This window comes from Triturus cristatus, chromosome 9 (assembly GCF_964204655.1).
Source record: "Triturus cristatus chromosome 9, aTriCri1.1, whole genome shotgun sequence".
NCBI classification, from domain to species: Eukaryota; Metazoa; Chordata; class Amphibia; order Caudata; family Salamandridae; genus Triturus; species Triturus cristatus.
In genome coordinates, this window is record NC_140592.1 from 756544812 (window position 1) to 756564924 (window position 20113).

Here is a 20113-nt window from a genome sequence, read left to right on the forward strand (position 1 = left end):
TAATATATACATCATTATCAACAACAGGGGCAGCCCTGTACACCTGAACCAGGGGCAATCAATATTTAGTCCTAACAGCGGTTCAAGGTATTATGAAAATATCAGTTTCACAAACAATCAAATAACAATATATTAGGCTTTTTAAAGGAAGAGAAAACTATGCAATAAACATTAATAGAAAAGAAAATAGAAGAAGAAGAACCAATTGGAGAAATATTTAGAAAAGTGTACAAAATGTATTCAATATATAATTAAAAACAATTACAAGACAATGTGCTCAGAAATATAAACTGGTACATGTAATGTTTGTTGTGCAATAGAAAACAAGACAAGTGGCAAACAGAAGGGATTATATAGCAAGTGAGGTTCAGGACAACACTGAAGCGACAACAAGCAAGACGATGCGTCCTTCGTTAGTTATGGCCACATATGCGTCGACAGCGCTTCGACCTTTGTATAATTACATGGTCATCAGGAGGACACGAATTTTAACTGAGCGTCCAAGAAAATCTATAAAATACAAAAATTATATTCATACGGGTATATATGCACCTTTCAATATTTCTAAAGGGCAGAAAACTAAAGTATATAAGGGAAAATAAATAATAGAAGCAAAAGAAAAAGAAAAATTGTGCCAGCTCACCAAATGTGAGGAAAAATAAATTTTGTTGAAAGAAAATTTGTTTAAAAGAAAACTCCACAGGTGAAATCCTAACACCTAAACTTTAGAAAGAAGAAGTGAATTCACCTATTTCATTGATATACTGTGACCCCGGATGATTTCACAGGTTTGAGTGGAGTACAATTTATTTTTTCAGAACAACGGATACCAGAACTGAAATTCAATTGTTAAGTTATTGTTTGGTTGTTATTTTATCGATATATGTATGTGTCAAAATTACCTTTGTATTTGTGGGTTTGTCTTTTAGCCACTTATTCAGCATTTTAAAGAAACGTTTTTATTTATTGTAAATGTTAGAAGAGCATTAGTGTAACCGGGCCGACTGTTACAAAATTGTGCTGTACAAAAGAAGGTTCTTTGATACATAAAAACACCACCGAAATGTGTGTGGGGGGGTGAGTGTCTTGGTTCTGGTGTCATTTAAGACCGTGTCCCATTGGGTTTGTGTGGATGTTCTATTTTTGGTTGGGTTGTATAAGCTTGTGCATTAGTTTTTCTTTGTGCATTGCAAGTTTTATTTGAACTTCTTCAGCTATCACCCACTCTCACATTTCTTTGATCCAGTTGGGTTACCTATGGTTGCTACCAATGTATTGCTAATCAACTCTTGTCTGGAATTGTTCCTTGCGCTTCAGATGTATGTCTCATTTTACCCTTCTGTCGTCTAGGGATAACTACCAGCAAGCACTGTTCAGATACCAGGACTGGAAGTCTTCTTATAATCAGCTGTAGATTTGTAAGATATCTGATCATAAGGCCTGTGTCAATGAACAGTTCTACATCATATGCAGCCTACATCTGGTCCTCTACATATTGGGCAAATAAAGGGTCTTTCTTGGTAAACTTTATTTAATTTCTTGGGTATAAGTAAAAGCCTCTGTAAGTCACTGAAGTGGACCAATTTAAACCTGGGTGTTAATTGAGATTCTGTTAACTTGTGCACATACTCTACCTCACTCCTTAACCATAATGGGTTCTGCACAGTACGTGTGCCATTTACCCTTTGCTGCCATGGTGCCCTTTACCTTATTGCAGCGCCCTATGTATATTAGCTATCTGTCTCTCATCCTGTATTAAGGTGCGGATGGACACTACTGTCTGAGATACCTTATGAGCAACAAGGAATGTTTTCCATTTCACTGGCAGTGTGATTTATAGGCATATACTTCATGAATTGCCTTGTTCCAATTTCAAAGCACCCCTGAGCTTCCGCCGAAAGAAATTAATCTGCCGCTTCTATTTCCCTATATCCATCTCCTGCACAATTCTTTCACTTCTGCACTGGGGGGACATTTGAGTATTGTCTTAACCACTCTTTCCAGCACTTTTCCTAACGGTTTACTTATGTAAGGGCTGTAACCTGGTATCAGTCTTCCCATCATGAACTAGTTAGGTAGTTTTCTGTCCTTACGGTCTCTTTAGTCATGTTTATTGCCCGTTCACGTCATTATTAATCCAGTTAATTGCATATTGCAGTTGAGAGGTTATATAATACAGTTATTTATCAAAAGAGCCTAGTCCTCTGTTTTCTAAATGCAGTTTCAGTGTCTCGAATTACACCTGGCTAACCAACAGAATCAGCAACCAATCCAACTCTCAAAATAATCTTGTTGGGAAGGGGTGCACTGATCCCTGTAGGATATAGAGGCATCAAAACAATGACACCATTTTTGCCAAAGCAAACTTTCCCTATATAGTTTGTGGAAGTGTATTCCAAAAGGCAATTGAACACTTCAATTCTTCCGGCGCTTTACCCATATTAAGCAAAAACAGTGCATCCGCATCATGCAACATCTGGATTCCCAGCTACCTGAACCCATTTTTCCCAGCGCACGCCTACTTCTGTATACTCAGTAGAATGTACTGTTTTAAACTTTCTCAATGGGAGCAGCATTGATTAGTCTCAGATGGCATGTAATCCAAACACTTATCTGAACCAGGTGGGCTCTTTAGAAGCAATGGGACTGATTCAGAAAGATTTTGTAGGTAACTAAGTGCACCATCCATGTAGATTAATAATACATGGAAGATATCTCCTACTTTAATACATCATTCTTACAGAGCAGCCCGAGCCTTCAGCGGCTATACCACAAGTGCAAACAGGAGGGGTGAAAGGACACATCCCTGAATTGTCCCTCTTTCAACAGTTCAGAATTCATCCGCCCTGTTCTCAAAGTAGCTGTGCATATGCTTTAGTACTCCACATAGATACTCCCCTCCGAGAGTGTCAAATGCCTTCTCAATGTCTACAAATACTAAGGCGTAGTTGTCTTCTGATGTATACAGGATGTGCAATACATGTGTCTGACTTAACAGGTTTTGCACTGTGCTTCTATGAGGAAGAAATCTGGATTGATAACTGTGCATCAGGGATCTCATAATCCCCGCCGATCTGTTAGCAAGTATTTTTGTAAAGTATTTTTACATCTGAGTTGAGCATACACAATGCCTATTAGGTCACTGTCTGGAATTGGGATCAATGTAATGAAAGATTCCCCTATAGTAGCTGGAAGCTGTCCTCAATGATATGCATCCATAAATACCTTTAGCAACCTATCCACTACCACATCTGTGTAACTCTGTAGGTAAGCCCTTACTAATAGGTGCCGTTCCTTTTTGCATACACCTAATTACAGTAATCAATTCCTCTCTATTAGTGGTAGTGTGGGCGAGCATTAAGGCTTTATCAGAGGGTAGTGCAAAGCATTTGTTGTACACACTCAGGCAGCAAATGATGTCACACACTCAAAGACCGAACTCAAACCAATTTGTTTGTATCAAAAATATTATGTATTTTATTTCTAGAACCAAGCCAAGCCTTGTGCGGGTAAGTGAAATAATACTTTGCAAATTTGTATGCAGTTAATTACAGTTGAATGCAGCTTCAAATGCAGTTGGTTGAGTTAAAGGTAAATCAACAATTCAAAATTAATTTTCAATTACTTTACAGATTACTGTGCACGTTACTTTTTAGATGACTTTTTAAGTTACTTTTGCTAATCAGTGTGATATGCCTAGATATCACAATGAGACATCTCCTAGACAAAAGGTAAGTAATTCACTTTTAGAGCATTTGCAGCTTTTCAAGTTTTCACACAAACCAACTCCACACAAACAATTTTCAAGAAAAGCATGCCAATCAGGTTCCCAGGGCCTGTTTTCTTTCCCCAAAACTGTACCTTGTACCCCCAATTGGCGCCTCTCTGGCCACATGTCAGTCCCTTGTAAAGGGTACCAAGGGCACTGTGGCCAGGGAATGCCTTTAAGAGCTGCAGCACTTATTGTGCCACCTTTAGAGGTCCTGTACCTTTACACTCACACACTGCTCTTGCAAGCAGCATGTTTTGTTGCAGAACAAAGTGAAGAGTCGAGATGGCACATATCCGTGTGCTATACCTACAACCCACTGCCCTGGCATGGATCAGTCACCCCCCTAGTTGGGTGCACTATACCAGTGGTGAGGGTACAGGTGCATGATCCCTATACCCCTACAGTGTCTAAGTCAATTCTTAGACATTGTAAGTGCAGTGCTGCCATTAAGAATATATGGTGCTGGGAGTTTGTCATTACGAACTCCACAGTACCATAATGGCTGCACTGAGAACTGAGAAGTTTGGTATCAAACCTCTCAGCATGTTAAACCCACACTGATGCCAGTGTGGGATTTAATGAAAAATGCACTCAGAGGGCATCTTATGCCCCCTGAAAAACGACCAGCCTCTGGTGGGTTCCCTGACTAGTATACACCAGCCTGCCAACACAAGACATGTTTGTGGACCCCTAGGGTGGGAGCCTTCGCTCCATGAGCCCAGAAATAAAGCCTTTTTCTGGGTGAGGTGTTCACACCTCTCCCAGGCCAGGAAGAGACATTTGTGGCAGGGGAGCTTCAAATGCCTTGGAGCCTTTGTGATGCGACCCCCAGCCACTCCTGCTATCAGGAGCAGGCCCCCCTTCTTGTCTCCCCTGCTTTTCGGCAGGAAGACAGGCGGTAAAAATTAGCCAGCCCAGAAGGTGTGCTCACTTGCAGCCAGCAACCTCAAGAAACCCAGAGGACCTGCCTGCCTTCAATCCCAAAGACTGTCTCCCGTGAACACCAGACTCCAGCTCCACAAGGATCAGTGAGTTTGCACCACTCTGCACCCGACGCCCATGGCCCGAGTTCGAGTGGCCAAACACCAAGAGGAGGTCTGCAACCAGGAGCTGGTAAAAAAGATCCAACCCTAAAAGGCACCCCGGCACCAGAAGCCCCACGGCCTTAGGTGGCCCAACCAACCCTCAACATCCCAACTTACCTCTCCAAGTGGTGGTCGCAACCAGAAGACCTTCGTCCCCGAGCCTGCAGTGCTTTTGCAAACCGGAGACTCCCCATTGAAAGCTACAGGGCTTCTGACGCCAAAATAGCACTCTGCACCCGGCCGCCCCAGTGCTGCTGAGGGTGCAACTTTTGTGCTGGCCAAAACCCTCATTTGCCCGGTGCTTAAGTCCAGGAGCTTTGCTTCCACAACCCAGTGACCTGCTCGTCAGCAGCCACCAACCGGAGGCCCCCTACCCCCTATTGGATAACATTGGGCCTCAGCACTCTGCACACTAGTGCCGCTGAGGGTGTAACAAGAGTGTCCTTGACCCTTGGGGACCCCTGAGTCTAACCCCAGAATACCAACTCCCACAACAAAGTACTTACCTTAAAACTGATAACACTATTTTCCTCCATAGGATAACTGACTGTTTTTCTATGAAAAGTTTTTAAGTGTGGAGTTGGAAAACCTAAAGAAATTCTTTAAAATTGTCCTAACTAACAAAAACGCTTTTACTTACTTGTTTACAGGAAATGTCCCAGTGCAGTATCCAGGCATACTGCACTGTGTAAGAAAACTCATCTCAAGAGTAACTTGCCTGTAATTTTACTAAAAATCCTATACAAAGTATATGTACTGTATTCTGAAAAGCATTGTATTATCAGTAACACTACTGTAATCAAATCACCTTAACAATTGCAATCCAAACTGTTACAAACTGTATATTTACTGCAAAGTACTAATGAAGTTCAGTCTTTGAGTGTGTGAATTCATTTGCTGACTGAGTGTGTAGGAGAGTAGGATCTGCACTTATGTTGCCCCCACTTTTTTTCTGATGTATACACTGGTTTCTGGCTATAGTCTGGCTGGGTCCCTGCTAATCAGGGCCCCAGTCTCACTGATCTCTCTAAACAACTTGATGTGCATATTAGATGCACTAGTGATTGGATACTGTGAGCCCCTAGTATATGGTACCTTAGGTACCTAGGGCATTGGTACTTCACAGGCCTACCAGGGGCTGCAGCATGTATTATGCCACCCCTGGGAAGCATTCACAATCTGACACCACAGGCCTGCTACTGCAGCCTGTGTGAGGTAGTGTTAGCACTCCTCACTGAGGTATAGGTTCCTATATCTCACCATACACACACATATAAACCTATCAGCCACCCCTATGGCAGGCCCTAACAATCCTGAGGGCAGGGTGCTTGGTTTACTATGTGAGGAGGTGCTTCTGCATGAGCAGGACCCCTCTGCAGCTGGCAGAGTCTATTCTCTGCTGCTGTTTGTGGAGGCGGTTAAATCATATACTCTTAAGTGCATTATAACCTCGCGGTAAATGCTAACTTTGGAATGACTGCATCAAAACATGTCGTGTTTGATGTCAAACAACTTGGAATCATACCCCCACACCAGTAACTGGTGTGGGAGTATGATCTCACCCTTCTAGAGGGGATGACATGTACCCACTGTACTAAACGGTGGAAATCTTCCAGAGCCCTGGCATCACAAAATTGATGCCACCAGCACAGACACTGGGCTGCCCTCCCGCTGCTGACCGAAACTCGCAGTGGAGGAAGCCCAACAAAAGGTATCCTGTCACAGGGAGGTGTCACCACCTCCCAGACAGGATTTAGTGTATTGGAGCTGGGTGGGTGCACTCTTAGAGTGCTTTGATGTCCTGCACTGGGGGAGCAGTAGGCTCCTCTGTGCATATGCCAGCTCAAACCGGTTCAGGGGCTACCTGCCCCTGCTCTGGCGCGAAACTGGACAAAGGGAAGTGGGTGTAACCACCCACTACCCTGACCCTCCTAGAGGAGTGGTCATAGAGCTAGTCCCTCCCCTATCTTCACTATAAGATAGCAAGCATTGCCAATGCAATCCAGATTACCCTAGACGACGCTACAAAGAAGAATCCTGGCCCTTCGACGTTCCACTATCTCTGGATGACTGAAGAATCTCCCTTGGAGTCAAGGAGTGACTCCCCTGCTTGGCAGGCACCTGTAACTTCAAATCGACGGTTGCAAACTTCACCGCTCCCGCCGGAGTCCGAAGTCCCTGCGTCCCCTGAAGCGGATTTCCTGACCTCTCGACGGCCATTTTGAGTCCCCAGCGAAGCTGTGGCATCTGGACCCCACGAGTGACGAGGAACAGCAATACCAGGGAACCGTGCACTGATTTTGAGTGCAAACCCTAAACAACGTTCTACGAACTTGTGCTTTGGACCATCTGTAGTCCAAGTCCCTAGCAGGTCTTGTTCCGAAAATCAGCGGCCTACCCCGTCCCGAGTGACCGTGGGCTCCTGTGAAACCTTTCCTGCAAAGGCGTCTTCGCGGTTACTTGCCCGTTGGCTAGTGACTCACCCGAAGACTTTCTAACCGACTTCAAGGGCTCTCCTGGTTGCTCCGGGCCTGCCCTCACTAACCTTCGCTGGGTAAGTCCATCAGACCTTGCTGGTCTGCATCACCGACTATCTTCAGTCCACACGAGACTTGCAGTTGCCAAGGCTTGTTGGCTCCAATCCGGTTGCCGACACCGTCATCAGCTGCAGATGTCCTGGGACACTCCGAATCCAGCTGCTGGTCATCGTCGATCCCTCCTGGACCTCGTGAGCGAAGAGACAAATCACCATCGACGACCTGAAACGACGCGACATCTGTGGTCATCCATCCTGCTGACCACCGGTCACTGGCAAGTGACTTTGAACACTGTCCCCTCAATTTTCAGGTCCTCTTCATCTTCAATCCACCTTCGGATTCCAGCGGACACCTCTTCAGTCGTCTCAAGCAGCAAGTCTTCATTGGTCTCCTTTGAAAACAGCATCGCGACCCGACACCAAAAGACACCTATGCACCCGGCTTCCCTGGGTGAGGTAACTCATGCACTCCGGTGCCCAAGTGTGTGTTGGGCCTCGAAATACCTACCCTGTAAGTGGCTTGCTTGTTGACTTCTTCGAAGTGCCCTAAAACTATAAAATACAAACCGCGACTTGCTCCATTGTAACCTATAGGAAACCCGCGGCTGTGTTTAGACACTGCACGCGTCTCCCGTGGGCTTGTTACTTACCTGCTAACACTGCAGTAGTGAAGCCCCAGCGATTCCCAAGGCCCTAGGCTTTGTCATTTTGCAATTCGACTTTGTTAAACCATTTTCTTAGTATATGGTCTGGTACGCCCCTAGGGCTACAGCCATATTTGTGCTTAATTTATTGAGAACTGTTGACATTTGAATGTGTATCTGGGTTCTAATCTCATAGAGATTAGTAGAGTGTATCTAGAAATAAATACATAAATATTTGATATATATACCTGTGTGGTGTCCTTTTCATTTGGTAATTCAAGAGATTATAAGGTAAAACAAGCTGCTTTACATTCCTCAGAGACTTAGCCTGAAGGCTGCTCTCCACAGCTACCACTAGGATAGCTTTCTTTAAAAGGTTGTCTTAAACCTATCCCCCATAAGAGTCGAATTGGTCTGGTGCAAGGTGGCCACTATAACTAGTGACCAGCATATGCCAGGCCAACTTCTCACAGAGTGTGTACAACAAATGCTTAACACTGTGCTCTGATAAAGCCTTACTGCTCGACCACACTACCACAAATAGAGAGTAAGGTGCTATCTAACTTTACCTCTGCCTACCTTTGGGGTTCCACTGGACTCTGTGCATACTATACCTCACTTTGTTAAAGTATATACAGAGCCATCTTCCTACAACTATGCTCAAGGATTCTCCAGAGCCAAAATAGGCTGTTGGTGCAGAGCAAACTGGGGGACAATACTCAGAGCCACTTGTTGAGGTCTCTACAGCACATTCTAAGGGCATGAAGTCTGGTTCTCATGACTGGTGTCTGCCCTGACTTGTCGAGAGGGATAATTCTCAGATGGTGTAATAAGTATGGAGATTTTCTGTACATTTTATAACCTGAGTGCTGGTTTCACTGGGGTCCCTGAAGACATTTCATATTCCTGTTTGGCGTCACCGGAGGACATGACTTCTAATCTCAAATTCCTTGAGGTGCAACGGAATACCAAATGAACCTTTCCCATGAGAACAAGTCTCTTTGTTGTTTTTGGACTCAAACGTGGTAGATGGCTCTGTAGTGCCCTGGTGCTACATTTTATAAGGAATGTGCAAAACATGAGATCTACAACTACACATGCTACGAAATTATATTTCCAGGCACTGTTACTGACAAAGCAAGTGTGGCGATAGTCTGGGTGGTGGCTGCAAATAATAACGGAAGAGAATGTGGATTAGAAATACAATGCAGATGTGCTAAATAGGGCATCAACTGTCTTCAAATAGTCCTCAGCACATCACAAAGGGGGGGAGCCATAGATGGTTGCAAAGACGTGTATTAAGAAACATACAGATCTGATATCTTGAGCATCGGCATGTTGTCACAGGGTAGTTCTGGGAAGAGAGCTATGATAGTAGTCAAAAAAGACTTTCTCAATCCTGTCTTTTTTGTAACAGAGCACTGGCCTGGCTGAAAATTAATGTGGTATTCGGCAACCCTCCAAATGAACTACAGGCCTTTCAGGGGGGAGAGATACATGCAGTTTGTAAGGTTCACAAAGACAACCTGAAGAGAAAGACCTGTTTTGTGCTACAATCCATATGTTCTCCCACAGGAAATCATTGAGCTGGCACTTGAACGTTCAAGTATGTAACACACAAACACAACATGCACAATACATGTCAAACCCCCAAAATACAAAAAAAGGAAGAGAATAATTCCATTGGAAGAGGTGTGGCGCCGCGGCCAGGGCGACTGACTCCGGAACCTGGGGATCACAGTTCGATCCCCGGCGCCAGATTAGCCCAGCACCATGTGACTCTGGGCAATAGCGTGCTTAATCTTCCCGACGGCCCCCAGTGCCTAGAGACCCTTACGGGTGATTGTTCGTGCTTTACAAATGTGGATTATTGTTAGTTATGGTGGACTAAGCTCATTTTGCCAGAAGTGTCAGCAGACCCTCTCCCAAAAGTACAGGTAAATAAATCTTTGTTCCTGCATTACATATTCAGCAAACACAACCTGTCCGTCTCCCCACAGTTTGTAAAGGGCAGAATCTACCCTCCAGTAGGCAGAGGGAAGTCTTTGGGCTAAACCCCAGTGAAGCAGAGGTGTCTATTCTGCCGAGGAAGCAAAATCAAATATTGAGCACTTCTAGTGAGCTTGACAATGAAGATGGGAGGAGCACATTGAAAAACTGCTGAACCAGCCTGTGCCGCAGTCTCCTCCAGACATACAGCCAGCTGACAAGGACTTGCTAATTGATTGCAGCAGACCAACCAAGGAAGAAATACAGCAAGCCATCAAACATCTGAAAAATGGGAAGGCAGCAGGACCTGACAACTGTCCTACAGAGGCACTGAAGGCAGACATTGAAATATCAATAGACATGCTCTACCCCATGTTTGGAAAGAGGAAAAGGGGTCATCGGACTGGAAGAAGGGATATCTCATCAAGATCCCCAAGAAAGGTGACCTGAGTAACTGCACAAATTACAGGGGCAACCCTTCTATCAACACCAGGCTAAGTGTTCAATAGAATCCTGAAGAGAATGAAGGAACAACTTGAAGCTCAGGTGCGAGACCAGCAAGCTGGCTTCCATAAAGATAGAGCCTGCACAGACCAGATTTCAACACTGCACATTATCACTGAGCAGTGGATGGAAAAGAAGGATTAGTTACTTACCTGTAATCCTAGTTCTCATCCAGGGGTATACTCATCAAAGTCATAATCTATGAATAATCCCCGCCCATGTGCGGGATCCCGGAGCATATAGAAAATACATATATATAAATATATATATATATACATATGTGAAAACATATAAATGCAGCCTAATAATGTTCAAAACATGGCAATGCTGTAAATTACATATTTTTGCATAGTAGTGCCCCCGTAACCCGTAAGGAAAAGAGGAAGCATCAGGCAAATTATAACACAGCACTGCTTTATTGCCATAAAGCAACATGTAATTGTAGGCATTCGCCAGTAGGCTGCAGTAGAGTATCAAGAATCCAAGAAAACTGACACCTTGCCTTTAAGGCATTAGAGTAGGGGGACCGTGCCTTTAAGGCCTGCCCGTGACCCCCTGCTCCCATGATGCACTACAGGTGACAGTTGGGCCAGTTCTTTTTGGCGGTGCCTCCGCACCTGAGTAGATCTGCCTTCCATACATCACTTATTTAAAGAGAAAACATTGCTCGTCCGGGGAGGTGGGTGGGTCGCTTATGACTTTGATGAGTATACCCCTGGATGAGAACTAGGATTACAGGTAAGTAACTAATCCTTCTCATCCAGGGGATACTCATCAATAGTCATAATCTATGAATAGAGTAGCAAGCCCATACCCAAAGTCTCGCGGACGAGCAACAAAGCAGTTAAAACATACATTAAAAGACACATCTTGCATTACAGTTATGCGAATAGGTTCCTCAAAGAGGCCTGCCCCACCTGGGCGTCGGCCTGTGCGTCTGAATCTAGGCAATAATGGCGCGTGAAAGTATGGACTGTGCGCCATGTAGCCGCTTTACAGATCTCAGACATGGGAACGTTGCGAAGGAGTGCTACCGTAGAAGCCTTCCCCCGAGTAGAGTGTGCTCTAGGTTTACCCTGCAGAACTTTGTGGGACAGTTGGTAAGCCAAAGCTATACAAGAGACAATCCATCTAGAGATAGATCTCTTGGCCGCAGCCAGCCCGGTATTAGTGGGTCCATAGTTAACAAAGAGCCTGTCTGACTTTCTAAGAGTAAGGGTCTTAGCTAGATAGAATTTCAAAACCCTCCGGAGGTCAAGAGAGTGTAGAGCTCTCTCCGGGGGTGTGGTCGGCTGAGGAAAGAAGGTGGGCAACGTGATCACCTGATTAATATGGAAGTCCGAAACCACCTTGGGCAGGAAGCTCGGATGAGTACGGAGCACCACCCTATTAGCATGAAACACCGTGTAAGGTTCCTTGCAGCAGAGGGCCTGAATTTCACTAACCCTACGGGCCGAAGTGATGGCTACTAAGAAGGCAGCCTTCCAGGTCAGATGTTGCAAGGAGGCCTTATGAATCGGCTCAAAAGGACTTCCCATCAGTTTAGAGAGAACGATGTTCAGTTCCCAGGAAGGGGAAGGAGACCTCACAGGTGGGTAAACTTTCTTAAGCCCTTCTAAGAAATCCTTTACCACTGGCATCTGAAAGAATGAGGTCTGGGTAGGAGACTTCCTATAGGCTGTAATAGCAGCTAAGTGTACTCTGATGGAAGAGTACTTTAACCCAGACTTCGCCAAGTACAGTAAGTAGGGGAGAATAACCTGTTCTTGACCCCGGATCGGATCAAGGGTGTTATCTCTACACCAGAAGCAGAATCTTTTCCATTTAAAGCCATACGACTTCCTCGTGGAGGGCCTCTTCGCCTCCCGAAGAATGCTCATACAGTCCGGTGGAAGATCTAGATGTCCGTACTGGATGAATTCAGGAGCCATGCCGTCAAGCGGAGGGAGGGGAGATTGGGGTGGAACACTCTCCCCTTGTCCTTGGTCAGCAAGTTCGGCAGGCATGGCAACCTCCTCTGTGGTACCTCCGACAGCTGGAGTAGATCCGGGTACCACCACTGCCGGGGCCACTCTGGTGCTATTAGGATCATCCGAGTTCTGGCTCTGTAGAACTTCTGAATCACAGCCGGGATGAGAGGGAGAGGAGGAAAAGCGTAAAGCAATGTCCTCGACCAGCTGATCAAAAGCGCGTTCCCCTGCGACCCCCGTTGAGGGAACCTGGAGGCGAAGACGGGGCATCTTTTGTTGTCCGCGTCTGCGAACAGATCGATGTCTGGTATGCCCCACAAGCGGAAGATGTCTTGAGCGACGCCTTCGTTGAGCACCCAGTCGTGCGCTTCGACGAAGTCTCTGCTGAGGCCGTCCGCCTGCACGTTCAGGGTCCCTGGCAGGTGAACAGCGACGATCGTCAGGTTTCTCGCCAGAAGCCATTTCCAGATTGACTGGGCCTCCAGAGACAGGACCCGTGATCTGGTCCCTCCTTGCTTGTTCAGATAGAACATAGTTGTGGTGTTGTCCGTCTGAACCTGAACATAGTCGGTCTGCAGGGATGGGTACAGGGACTTGAGAGCGAGATGGACTGCTCGTAGCTCCAAGAAGTTGATGTGATAGCTCTGCTCGGTAGCGGACCAGAGACCTTGTACTTGAAGCCGGCCCATATGAGCCCCCCAGCCCTGCATGGAGGCGTCTGTGACCACCGTCTGTGTCGGAGGCGCCTGATGGAATGGGACGCCGTGAAGCAGATGGGAGCGCTTCATCCACCACCGGATGGAATCTTTGGCGGCTTGATGAAGGGTAATGTGATCTTCCCAGCGGCCGGTCCTCTGCGACCACTGATCCTCTAGGTCTTGTTGCAGAGGACGCATGTGCAGACGTGCGTTGGGCACGATGTAGATGCACGAGGCCATGGATCCCAGGAGAGATGACACTTGTCTGGCTGTGGGATATTCCGTGCTGAGAAGCGTGCAGCTTTTTTGCAGCATGGAGGATAACCTCTCCTCCGAAGGACACACGCTTGCGCTTGAGGAGTCTAGAGAGGCGCCCAGGTAGTGGATCCGCTGAGTTGGATTGAGGATCGACTTCCGGTAGTTGACCTGAAGGCCCAACGAGTGTAGAAGGTTTAGGCAGAACGAGAGATGACTCTGGAGTTGAACCGGGGTGGAACTTTTTAAGAGCCAGTCGTCTAGATATGGGTAGACGAATATCTTCCGTTTGCGGAGAAATGCAGCCACCACCGCCATGCACTTTGAGAACGTTCGTGGCGCGGACTTGAGGCCGAATGGCAGGACCTTGTATTGATAATGTTGGTGAAAGATGCGAAATCTGAGAAACTTCCGATGTTTCGCTGAGACAGGAATGTGGAAGTATGCATCCTGTAAATCGATGGCACACATCCAGTCCCCTTGGTGTAGATGTGGGAAGATCTGGTGCAGTGCTAGCATCCTGAATTTTTCCCTTCTGAGAAATCTGTTGAGTAGGCGGAGATCGAGGATGGGTCTGTAGTCTCCGATCGCTCCTCTTTTCTGAACAAGAAAATACCGGGAGTACACTCCCCGATTTCTCTGCCTGTTTGGAACTTCCTCTATGGCGTTTTTGGAGAGGAGAGTGGCAACTTCGTCCTTTAAAAGCTTGTTTTGGCTGAGAGGGAGTGGCTGTTTCCGTGGGGGTACCTGCGGAGGGGGAGATTTGAACCTCAGCAAGTAGCCACGCTCTACAATACTCAGCACCCATTTGTCGTTTGTAATTGTATTCCACTCTGCCAGGTGAGCGGTGACACTTCCTCCCACCGGAGTGGCGAACGAGTGCGGAGGAAGTAAGTTTTCACTGCTTGGGAGGTTGCTTGTTAGAGGACTGCTGCTGTTTAGCATTTCCTCTTCCTCTGCCCCGGCCCCTTTGCTGAAACTGGGACCTCTGTTGGTTTTGAGAGGACCATTGGGGCGTTTGAACGCGCTGGTGAAAGGCACGTTTGTCGCCCTGGCGAAAGCGCTTGCGGAACTCTTTGCGTTTTTCCAGTCCCACAGCCTTTACAGTGTCCAATTCCGTTTTCATCTTGCTCATTTGGTCGTCCGCATGAGCTCCAAATAGCGATGATCCATTAAACGGCAGGTTAAGAATCCTTTTCTGCGCATCTGGTTTGAGGGCTGTTAATCTGAGCCAGGCCGAACGGCGGGAGCAGATGCCATGGGAGTAGCCATGCGCGGCTAGGTCTGATGCATCCGCCGCTGCGCTTATTACTTGGTTTGCCACCAGTCCGCCTTCATGTAGGATCTCCGTGAAGTCCTGCCTGTCCTCCCTAGGCAATCTCTCCACGAATCTGGCCAGGGAATCCCATAGGGAACGATCATACCTCCCTAGCAGGGCTGAAGCGCTAGCGACCTTCATATGCGCGGCAGATGTGTTGCACATTCTCCTGCCGTAGGAGTCCATCAGCTTGCTGTCCTTCTCAGGGGGGACAGAAGCAGATATTGAGGCTGAGTGAGACTTCATGGCCGCCGCCACTATCACCGAATCCGCTGGCGGGTCCGCCCTCAAGAATAAAGGGTCCTCGGCCGGAGCCTTGTACTTCTTTGCTATTCTCGAGGGGACCGAGCCCACTGTAGCCGGTGTAAGGAACGTGGCCATCGCTGGTTCTATCAATCCTGGCACCAACGGGAGCAGAGGTCTGGGAGCTGACCGATGGTGTAAAGTGTCAAAGATCACAGAAGTGGGTGCCTGAGGGGCGTGCAGTGCGATGTTCAACTTTTGCGCCCCTCTACCCAGGACGTCCGAGAAAGTTATAATGTCATCCACCGGGGACACTCGCGATGGAGGCGTGGATGAAAAAGTCGGAGAGTAGTCCCGGACTGAGGATCTTGTGGATGCAGTCCCAGTGGACGACCTGGTGCGTCGCCTCTTGTGGGAGCGTTCGCTTTGGTGAGCCCTTGATCCTGATCTGCGCTTGGACGGAGATCTTGGACGTTTTGGCGCGGTGCGACGGTCCCTGGAACGAGACCGGCGTGGTGAAATTGGCCGTGGATCCCTCGGAGGCGATTTACTCCTGCGCGGTGGGGAATACATGCGGGAGTAGTCCGATCCCGGACTCCGACATGCGGCAGCGCCCACATCTCGTAACCAGCGCGGTGACAGTCCAAACCGCTCTGGAGCCTCGGGTGATCTTTCTGGAGATATTTGCACGATGTGCAGTCCCGGAGATGATGACTGTTCTCCTGGGGACCTCTCCGCGGGCGGTCCAGTCTTCGCCCTCGACGTCGAATCCCTTGACGTCGACGACGTCTGCGCCACCATCGGCAAGTGTGAGGTATGCCGTTCTGGTCTCGACGCCGGTCGTGGAGACCTCGATGTCGATCTCCTCTTCTCTGGCACCTGACGTCGGCTAGATGATCTCGACGTCGGCCGTGTCTTCGACGTCGACCTCTCTCGACGTCGACTGGGCGACTTCGACGTCGACCTCTCTCGACGTCGACTGGGCGACTTCGACGTCGACCTCTCTCGACGTCGACTGGGCGACTTCGACGTCGACCTCTCTCGACGTCGACTGGGCGACTTCGACGGCGACCTCTCTCGACGTCGACTTCTTGACGTCGATCTTCCTCTCGACGTCGACCTTCTATGTCGCCGAGTGGGGGTAACCATCGACGGCGACCGGCCCACTCGCGGCGGAATGTACGTCGCCGCATCTCTCGACGTCGACCCCCTCGAGGGTGGCGGAGAGTGTCTCGACGTCGACGGAAGCCTCGACGTCGACGGAGACAGTTCAGATGTCACCAGACTAGCAGCCTTCGAGCCCGAAGGGCCGCCTCTCGACGCCGACTTACTTTTGCGCGGCGGAGACTCTTGATGGTGGGATGAATCCCTTGACGCCGAAGTTCTCTGCCTCTTCGCCGGCATCCTCGACGTCGACGGCGAACCTCTTGGACTCCTGGTCTTCTTGGAGCCCGGGGAGCTGGTATGTCGCCGTTTCTGTACTTGCGTAGCTGAAGAAGGTGGTCTTGATGAGGAATGCTCGCCTTCACGACGGCTTCGTTCCTTCTCCAGTCTTGCATGCAGTTTAATGCGCTCTCTGTCCCTCAGAGTGCGCTTTGAGAACTTCTGGCAGTGGGGACACTGGTCAGGATCGTGTTTTGATGGTAAACACACAATACACACCGAGTGTGGATCCAACAGTGCCATTTTATTACCACAAGAAGGGCATTTCCTAAATAAAGGAGACATTCTGACTGGAAAAAAATTGGAAAATTCACTGGAACCAGCAGAATTAGCCCTTATAAGCCAGAAAACGTCGAAAAAAGCTAGAAAAAGCTGTAATTCAAAATTTCAGTCAAAAAACTGAAGAGCTCAAGCTCCAGGATCCTCACAGAAGGAGCCGGAAAAAAGAACTGGCCCAACTGTCACCTGTAGTGCATCATGGGAGCAGGGGGTCACGGGCAGGCCTTAAAGGCACGGTCCCCCTACTCTAATGCCTTAAAGGCAAGGTGTCAGTTTTCTTGGATTCTTGATACTCTACTGCAGCCTACTGGCGAATGCCTACAATTACATGTTGCTTTATGGCAATAAAGCAGTGCTGTGTTATAATTTGCCTGATGCTTCCTCTTTTCCTTACGGGTTACGGGGGCACTACTATGCAAAAATATGTAATTTACAGCATTGCCATGTTTTGAACATTATTAGGCTGCATTTATATGTTTTCACATATGTATATATATATATATTTATATATATGTATTTTCTATATGCTCCGGGATCCCGCACATGGGCGGGGATTATTCATAGATTATGACTATTGATGAGTATCCCCTGGATGAGAACCCCCCCCCTATTTTAACGACATCGACTATGAGAAGGAATTTGGCAGCATGGACAGAGAGACCCTATGGAACCTCCTTCGCACAGTGTGGCAGATAAACTCGTAAGAATCATCAGGAACTCTTACGAGGGAATGAACTGCAAGATAGTCCACAGAGGACAACTCATGGAAGTCTTCCAAGTGAGGACTAGAGTCTGCCAGAGTGGTTTGCTCTCGCCTTTTCTCTTTCTGCTGGCCATAAAATGGATCATGAAGACATCCACAGCAAGGGGAAGCAATGGGATCCAATGGACACCTTAGACGCAGCTCAACGACCTGGCCTTACTCTCCTATACCCATCTGCAGATGCAAGAGAAAACAGACAATGTGGCCACCACATCAGCACAACTTGGTCTCAAGATCCAAAGGGAGAAACCAAGATCCTGAAGGCTAACACAGCCAGTGCAACTGCAGGCGATGCGTTGGAAGAGGTTGAGGCCTTCACTTACCTGGGCAGTGTCACAGACAAGCAGGGCGGCACAGACGCCGACGTCAAGGCAAGAATCGACACAGCAAGGGCTGCCGTCATTCAGTTAAAGAAGATATGGAGCTCTAAAGACCTAACGTCTGCAAACCAAGATCAGACTTTTTAACACCAATGTTAAATCGGTCCTTCTGTATGGAGCAGAAACCTGGAGGACAACGAAGTCCAGACCTTTATCACGACGTGTCTGAGGAAAATCCTCCAAATTCACCGTCCAAATACCATCAGCAGCAACAACAATATATGGCAGCGGACTTTCCAACTCCCTGCTCATGAATAAATCATGAAAAGATGCTGGGGATGGATAGGTCGCACCCTCCCCAAGCCCACCTCGAACACCAGCTGGCAAGCCCGGACCTGGCACCGTCAAGGGAAAAAGAAAAGAGGAATTTCAAGAAACACCTGGCACAGAGGCGGACCACAAGGAGATGGGTTATACCTGGAGTCAGATTGAAAGAGAAGTCAGAGTTGGCGGGAAGAGTCCTGTCTGATGGCTTCTACCCCAGGAGGGGTAGTAGGCATAAGTAAGTAAGTGAATCTGCATATGTCAAGCTCACTAGTAAAATCAGAGGGGTATGCTAGAAAAGAACAAAATATGCTAAGGGCTCAACTTTCCTAGCAGTGTGAGGATTTGCATCTCTACTTGAGGAACTCGACATACCAGCATTATGCCACCTGATAAAACTCTATCCCCCCCTCACAGAAGAGTTTACCAGTTCACCAAGATTATCACTTTAAGTTAAATGGCCTTCCAAGTACACAACCACAGCCGGCACAGCACACATTTCCCCTCACAGAGCCTGGCAGTTCTAGAACCACAAAAAAAGACTGGTTATTCCTCCCCTTGGGCCTCATACACCCCTGGATTCTTAGGACGCCTCATTCCTTCTCTTGGTCCAGCACATGATAACCGCTGTCTTATGCTCTTCGATCTTGTGGGAGTGGAGCATCTGCTGCCCAAATTCAGGTGATCCTATTTTCTTCCCTGCTTCACTTTATGAAAAGATACATCCTTCTTTACCCCATTTCCATAAAGCTCTCCAGGGAGTAACCTGTGTTGCAAAGAAGCAAGAACAATTGTCACACTAAAAGGTGACTGTCTACTGTGTGCCTTGATGCTCAACACTGAAACTATGATGCAAGAAGTGAAGGTGGCTCTGTAAATGTTTCCAACTAGACATTGCAATCAAGCAGCTTGCAGTAATACTTTGACAACAGCTACAGAGAAGACTCCAAATGCCATGATCTTTAATAGTGACACGACCAGAGAAGTAAAGCACACATTGCATGGGCTTCTACACTACATATTCCCTGCTTAGGAGAATCAAGGCGTCTCTGGCACAGAAAAATGTACACTGGTAAATGACTAAACATTTTTGCTCTTTGCTGAGGCTTCCTTCCACCTAAGCTGCACTATCGCCCCTCTTTTAAATGTTGTCCACTTGCGGTAATAGAATGGTTTAGGGATGTCTGATGATTAGGAGTGACTTAAGGGGGTCAAGTCTTCTGTATGGACTGGGGTGTAAGGGAGACTCTGTCAAAAAGGACATCACAGCCCATGCATCCTGGGACACCTAGAATTCATTGAGAATCTCCAAAAGAGATGGAGGGAGAAAATAGAGGGGAGATAGACATGCTCCCTTCTACCCCCACAGAAACAGAGAGGGGGGGGGGCACAAGATGGAAGTTGGGCAGGAAAGGGAGAGGGACTGCATTAGGCATATCCCACTCTAGAAGAATGTACCTTTGGATTTGACAATGAACAATACAAGCTACTATCTTTTTCACAAGATGTTTGTACTGGTCTCATTAATGAGCTGTTTTGAGATCATTTTTTGTATCAGTCATGTTGGGTGTTTAAGTCTAAACACCCTTGTTTTGATGCATGTAAATGTAGGTTGCTTGACTTGTTGTGTGAAGATAAGACTGTGGGTTTTTATGTAGATTTAAAATTTATAATGAGATCGATAATTTCTAAACCCTATAAAAAATGCAATCCAAGCGATGTAATTTATGCTATTGTATCAATTGTTATATAAATAAATAAGATTCCATTTTCATATATTCATGTTTGCTTGGCCCTTAATGATAAATTGTGAATATTTATTTGTAAGTTGCCAGGGGATTTTTCAGTACATTTATATCCCATTCTAGACCCAGGAGTGCTAAACCTGGAAAAACAGAGATCTTATGCTGGAACAGTTTTACCAACAAAAACCAAACTCCATCCATAAATTCTGCTGTTGTCTAAAATGT

At 47.1% G+C, this 20113-nt stretch overlaps 1 protein-coding gene across 1 annotated transcript in view; it reads right to left on the reverse strand.

Moving 5' to 3' along the window:
* TUT1 (terminal uridylyl transferase 1, U6 snRNA-specific) overlaps positions 1–20113 on the reverse strand; it is a 348086-nt gene that overhangs the window by 18713 nt on the left and 309260 nt on the right. The gene's annotated exons all lie outside the window — the stretch shown is intronic.